We start from the raw sequence: 8,006 nt of genomic DNA on the forward strand, positions 1-8,006 counted from the left end.
GTTAACAGCCTTCAAACCTCAGGGCGATGTGTAGAAAATAAAAAAAACAATACCTATATCCATAACAATATCCGCAGGTAAAAGCATCTTTAAATCAAAAAAGAGAGGGGGGAGCATCTGGAGTTGACTGTTGAGAGCTGTGCAGACTACGTAAAAGGCCGGCAAAATAAAAGAGTAATGAGCCTATCTATATCTCCCCATGGACCTTAAGTTTGCATTCAATACATTATTTACAGCTGAATTTTTACTGAGGTATAGGTTCCTCCCAGGGGTGTTTACACACTAGTGCTCTAACTGCTTTCCATTGCGGGCAGTTGAGTCGAGCAACCTACAGAAGTAGTGCTTCCACTTTGTTTCCCCCATGTTTATGAGCCTGTGTACTGTGCATGTGTGTGTGTTTAAAAGGAAGATCGGAGTCATCTAAATAATACTGCAGGACATGTTCGCATGTGAAAGTAGCGTTTGGAAAATAGCAATATAATTAGCACTTTGTTTTCTGTTTTCCAGATAAATATTCTTTTGATGTGGACAAGCCTAAAACTGAGAGAGCCCAAATAACCTGCCTCCTGCTCTTTTGAATACAGTATGATTCTAGTATCTGGTGTGTCTCAGTGTTACTGGGATATCAACAAAAAATATTACAAAAAATTTGAACTACTTTTATTTTACATTTTGAGTGAAGATTCAACCTCATGCTATCCCAAGCAAAGGGGACCGCCCCACCCCATTCCAGAATTCAGACTACTGCTTAACATCTGAAAATGTAAAGGAAGAATACATATATCGACTTAAGCTATGTTTATAGGCAAGGCAAGGCAAGTTTATTTATATAGCACAATTCAGACACAAGGCCACTCAAAGTGCTTTACAGGGGCAAGATTAGAATACATAAAACACATTATAAAACATTTAAAAGCGAATAAAAGAAGCAAATAAAATAAAAATTGCAGGTTAAAATGGAAATTATACTCTTTAGTTAAGAAGGCCTAATTCTGCATTTGACTCATGTGTACCTTAAATAGCATATATTTATGAACATATAAACTAAAAAAAGGTAGGGGGAAATGTGTATTTTGTAGGAAGAGTGTTATATGATTCTTTGATACTTTTTACCCTCTGTCTTAAGATGGAGATAAAGTTCCTATTGTGTGTTGCAGTATCCTGTTACCACCCAGATTACCCTACATCTCGAAAGTTTATATTTCTGTTATTTATTATGCCTCATACGTGCCCATTGCAGATGCTTGCAGTTTTATATTATGTGCTAGGTTTATGTGCTGGACTGATGTAAACTCGGGAAATTGTCTCGCTTTTTAAAATAGGTGTAAAAGAAGTAGCAAAAGAAATCGGACCCTGCCAAGAATTCAGAACTGAAACCTGCGTTGTAAAGCACTGTCTTCTAGATCTGAGGATTTTTTTTTTTTTAAATAATAAGCCCCCCCCCCCCTCCTCCGCCTCCTCTTCCAGCCAGAATACACACAAGCTACTGTAGCCAAAGTCCCTGCTCCCTTTGTCTTTGTAGTTCAGCAGCTCTGGTCCAAAATACTGTAACTTCTGGGAAACGGGGAGGGCTCAGCTCTCTGCGCAGAGAGCACAAGAAGCCCAGACTCTTTCTCTGTCTCTTTACAACACTCCCTCTGTCTTTGTCTCCCTCTTTTCAGATAGACTATTTGTCATCTCTGAAATAGAGCATTTTAAAAATTCAACCTGGAGCCAACCCCCACCCGACTCCCCCTCTATTCTCACTCTCAATTCCCCAGACTCTGGCCAGCTCTGATCAATACCCTATTGATCAGCTCTCTCCATTCCCATTACACACCAGTGCCAAAAGAGCCAACCCTTTCCCCCTGAAAAGCTGATCTGGAGCATATTTGCAATGGTAAGGTTTCTCTAATTTCGGCGGGTTTTTATTAAATGTGTACAGTGTGTGAGTGCTTTGGGGCTCCGTGAGGTCGAGTGGTGAAAGCGGCTGAGAGAAGGAACAGAGTGAATGCGGTTTACCTTTTTAATTGAAAGGTATTGCACTCAAGTAGAGTATGGTTCTCCACTTAAATAAAACAGAAAAAGGTAAGAGCTTGACCACATAGGTAGAAAGCAATTCTTATTCCAGTTATTTCTACTTCATTTCTCTCCCCTGCCCTCTGTCTTTCTCCTCCATCTCTCTCTCTCCATCTCTCTCTCTCCATAGACAATGCTACGGGCAAAATCAATACTGAGAGGGGAAAAAAAAGAAGGCATATTTTTAGCCTGTTATTATATGAGTTGTATGAGGAAAACAGTGTTTGTGGGAAAGACAGAAATGCCAAGGTTCTGATAAGAGACTGGAGATTGGATGGGAGAGATACAAGAGATGTGAAAGAGTGAGAATGATGGTGGTGGAGGGCCGTGTAAGGGAGAGTCTAATGGAGATGGATCAAACGAAGGTGGAGATAAGATGGGGTAACTGTGAGAAAATGGCTGATGTCTTAAACAGGGAATGTAGCAATGTGTAGCAACTAAGGAAGGAGGCTGCAAAGATCTGTGGTGAAGTGGGTTGGATCTGTAAAAACAATCAATTTGACGTTATGTTGACACATTTTGATTCACACTTATGTGGGGACGAATTGGTCTTTTGTCTGCTTTTCACATCTGTAAAATACCCTTATTCCAGGCATGTGCCTGAATCCCCACTTCTTGCATGATAACACAGAGATGCCTATCCATTAATACTGTCTTGTGCATATATGCTCCCCCCCCCTCATGTTTGTGCTCTCTGTGGATTGCTGTATACTCTGAATACACCACAGGCCTCACTTTCACTCCTGCTGCCAATAGCTTTCTGATGGACTCCCTCTCCTTAACCTCCTCTGGAGCTCACCTCTGTGCCTGCTGCCAGTCAACCTCCAGCCCCCCTCCCATTGGCCAGAGATGCTCTGTGGATCAAATGGCGGTGCCGTCCGATTGGCCGGAGAGCTCAGTGGGGGGAAGGAAGGCATTGATTTATCTGTGGTATTAGGGGATCAATTAATCCCCATTGTGTGTGCCAGCACAGATAGTCCGATGTGTCTTATTTGGTATGGCTTGTTTCTGCTTGGCCAAGATAAGAGTCTCTCCCATCACTTCCCTCTATGAGCAACAAATCAAATCAAATCGAACGGGATGACGGCACGCAGAGGGTTCCTCCCCAGGCTGTGGCTCACTGATCACAATAAGGGAAGGCCATCAATATGAAAAGTAGTCTGTGCAGAATGAATGTGACTCGTTTTAGGGCCGAGATGTCTGCCCTGTTGCCATGACAATCCGGGGTGAGGATATCTTAAATAATCAGAGTTGTCTCACGACCCCATTTACAATTGATCGATGACATTTGATTCAAATTACGGAGAAGTACAGTGTGCATAGAGCACGAGCTGCAGCGATCAAAGGATATGTTGAAGTCTTTCTTTAAAAACGACTGCCGACATGTACATGGAAGGAATTCTTTGAAAATGTCGTACTAAAACAACACAGACACAAACTTGAGGATACATCCCTGCTCAGAATGAGGACTGTCAATTTTGCCCCTCATCACATACATTTGCATTTAGAAGAGATTTCATCAGATCTAGGATGGGTTTTAGAAATAATTAGAGGCGCCAATAACTCTTTCAACATGCAGAAGGGCATGTGGTTATTTTTCTGGGATAGGCTTGAAAAATGGTGATGCTATCCTTCAATTGGCGAGTGATAAGTGAAAAATACATTTGGTAAGCAAAAATGCCTCCAAAATGGCTACTCCAAGCCTCTCGAAAATAAAGACTCCCTCATTAACTTTGTCTAATATAATTGCAAATCGATCATCACTGGGTTTTGGATTATCGGTCTTAAATAACAAGACATTTAAAAAGACATCGCCTTGAGCTCATAGCGGACATTCGTCACTGCTTTCTGACATTTTAGACTCCCAAACTCCTGCAAAAAATAATTGAAGAATTAATCGATAAAAGAAATAATCGTTTATCGCAGCCCTGCATGCGGCATCTTAGTAGCACATGGCACTCATAAAGTCATGGCAACAAACACTCTGTGAAAACCGGAAGGACTGTGAGTAACAGTATACTGAACTGGACATTTCTGTCCAGTACAGGGGGAAGGGAGAAGGGTCAATGGACCGATACTTGCCGATACTCACGCCGAGATGACAGTGAAAAGAAAAAGGTAGGAGAGCCTGGGATAGAAGTGGGTGCTAATTCCTACTTTTCAGTTTAAATAAAGATTGGGGCTGGATAAAAGCCATTAAGGGAGAAATCAGACAGGGCATGCTATGTAGGACAAGAGCTGACTGCAGGGAGGTGAGTGGTGGGATCGATACTCAGTCGATGCGCTCAACACCCAGCTCTGCACACACACACACACACACACACACACACAAACACAGAGAGGCATGTGGTATTGCTGGGGATCTGCATGTTTGTGTGTGTGTGTGTGTGTGTGTGTGTGTGTGTGTGTGTGTGTGTGCAGCAGTGACTAATGGAGAAAGAGAGGGAGCCCAGAGAGAAAGAGTGCATGCAATATACAATTAACTCTCTTTTGAGTGAAGGAATATTAAACAGTGGCTGCTTGTGTGGAGTGTAATTTGTAGTGATAAAAGTATTAAAGTAAAGCACTTGGACAAAGATGGAAGGGTGGACAGCTGCAGAGATGGATTTATTTTGCGAGGCACGATACAGTTAACAAAGATAGATGTTTCAAATGAGCGTCTTCAGCCCAAACTGGAGCCTCAATGCGACTGCAATCACTCTGCATTCTCTCCTCCCCTCCCCTCCCTTTCTCTTCTACTTCTCTCTCCCTCTTTATTTTACCTTCTCCCTGCCTCCCTCCCTTCACTCTCTCCCCCCTGCCTCCATTCCTCCCCGCTCTCTCTCTCTCTCTCTCTCTCTCTCTCTGTAGAATTGATCGACTATGTCTCCTCAATCCATCTCTCCTTCTGTCGCTTAGCAACGGGTGCTCTATCGGGTGTGGAGGGTGGGAGATTCAGGGGATGGGTGGGTGGGAGAGAGAGAGAGGTAGGAAGGGAGGGGGGCATGTATGGGTGTGTAGGTGGTGGTGGTGGTGTGGAGGAGAGGGGGGGTAAGGAAAAGCCAATTGTACTTGATTCCAGATTCATTTTGACTGAAACATGGTTACCTTTCATATTCTGTGTGTGAGGTTGTCTTTTCAACTTGGCGGGAGAATATATATAGATGTTTTTTTTTTTGGAAGATATACAAGAAAACAAAACGATACTGGCAGAGAGATGTTTCCCTATTTTTTCCATCTAAAAAAAAATCAAAAATGAATGTGCTACATTTCTCGCACACCGAAAATGTTTTGATATCAGAGCCAGGATGACTAGTGGTAGGTCACTCTCTTGTGTGTTGTGTTGCCGAATGTTAGAAATCCAACCTAGCAGTCCATCACTTTCCCTGAAGCTGTGTCACCGTTTCATACAGTGAGCCGTCTCTGTGAAAAAATACTAAAAAGCACACTGCTGGGAGCCTGCGATTTAAATGTATCTACGCCTCCTGTTTCCTGTCTCCAAAGCAAAGACGAAAAAGAAAAAGAACAACGTCAAAGTTATTTTGGCTCAGAAGCACAGTATGTATTCAGTTATTTAAACAACCCATATCTTCCGATTACAAATGAAAAGATGCATAATTAATACTCCTTTTTATAATACACCAAATGATTACAAGTGGGGCAAGTTTGAGTTTAATACAATGAGATGTGGGGGAATACAATGAACCCATGTGGTCATGAGAATTGCTGTTGTGCACACATGCATGAATATCATTTGAAACAAAGAGCTGTTTAAAGTGGGCTATGTACAATCCCTGTATTAACACGCATAGGGGAATAAGAATACGTGTTGTGCAAGAGGTATTGTTCTGTTTTTAAGACCTTATCCTTTTGATCTACACTTAATGTCTGATCCCCTTTGAGGAAGATGTGTAGGCTATTCTTTAAGCCGCATAAATCCAGCGTTAGCAGTGCTTAAGAAGGAAAAAAGCTGTGTGGTTTAAAGCCAGGACGACGGGGGGAGACGAACAATGAATAATGCTCTTAACTAGCTTGTGAGATAATACATACATATTACAATTAATATTAAATCTATAATCATTCTAATCTACAATCTATGAGGCAGAATAAACGTGTATATATTAGGGCCTGGGCTCAAAACTGGAATCATATACGTCAAAATTACAATCATTACTTTAATCCACAGTAAAGATGTAGACAGATCCTGGATTATATACATTCACTTTATATTTAATATTCATATTATTTCATCTAAAACATACACACACAACACACACACACACACACACACACACACACACACACACACACACACACACACACACACACACACACACACACACACACACACACACACACACACACACACACACACACACACACACACACACACACACACACACACTTTATCTGAATGCCTATAGCTCTCTGCAGATACAAAGGTCTTATATCGTCAGTCAAACGCAGACAATAGATTGATTCTAAGCGCAAGATAAAACAATAAAAATTAGTCCTCAGTTCATCTCTTTGGCTCTAGTCAATTGACTTTCTGGTCTCTTTCAAAATAAAAGTTTTCTCAAATACACTATATACATATATATATATATATATATATATATATATATATATATATATATATATATATATATATATATATATATATATATATATATATATATATATATTTATATTTATATTTATATAATATACAGAAAAAGTTGTATGATTTCTGAAACTGCATACAGTGTATTGCTGGTGTGACAGTTGGCCTATAGTTTAAAATGGACAATGACACACACACACACACACACACACACACACACACACACACACACACACACACACACACACACACACACACACACACACACAATATTATAATTTACAGTCCAGAGTAACACAACACACCCACACACACAACACACACACACACACACACACACACACACACACACACACACACACACACACACACACACACACACACACACACACAGTCACACACACACACACACACACACACAGTCACACGAATAATGCACAGAATTGTTTTATTTCTTGTTTGATTTAATTCGTAGTTAAAGGGGTGTTTAAATGCTCCTCAATAAAAACAAATTTAAAACGTGTAGGTATTTTATTTTATTCTAACTCTGTAGGTAAAGAGACTAAGATTAAATTAATTAAGGGTGGACTACTTGTAGGCCTGATTCTCCTATCTTCTTTATCTTATTTAGATATGCTATATGTTTGCTGTCAACACAATAAATAACCAACGTCTCCATCAGCACTTGGAGGCCTTGCCAGCTGAAGTTGGAGGTGTCCGAAAGAAACTGAAAAAGCGACTTAATCCGTATAACATTTAGTAATCCGGCCCAATCGGATCGATGTTGTATTGAATGTGTTTGTGATTAGTAGCTCTATTGATTGCAGTGACATCACGTGAAAACACCTGAGTGATGGTTATTTCTCTTACAGCGTGTCAGAATCTCAATAAATCTGTAGGGCTTCAAAAACCCTAAAACAAAAAAAGATATGTGTGTATAAATAAATAAACAGAAGCATTTTTTATTATTATTATTTTTTTTATTGCGTTTCTTTTCTACAAAAAAGATGTTACGCTACAGGGACGCAATTGTCTCTTGAAAAAAATAGAAGCTAACAAAATAAAAGCTGTAAAACTACTATTATTTTTCTATCCCGGTCGTATCTTTTATTTTTAATACTTTCCCTCCAAAATTATCCTTTGTAATATAGCCTATAAAAATGCATTATATAGCCTAGCGTATGACAATTATTTAAGAAAATATACCAACAAAATATGACACCGTGTTGATTATAAAGCCTATATGCATCAAGGGCATGTCATGATTATTTGGCACCTGTTGTCCTAAGTATTTTCAGAGGCCTGCTGTTTTACTATAAAGAGCGTCTATACATTGGTGGACTTTGGTTTTAAAGCCAGACCCAGA

Source organism: Ammodytes marinus (assembly GCF_949987685.1).
Source record: "Ammodytes marinus genome assembly, chromosome: 8".
NCBI lineage: Eukaryota > Metazoa > Chordata > Actinopteri > Uranoscopiformes > Ammodytidae > Ammodytes > Ammodytes marinus.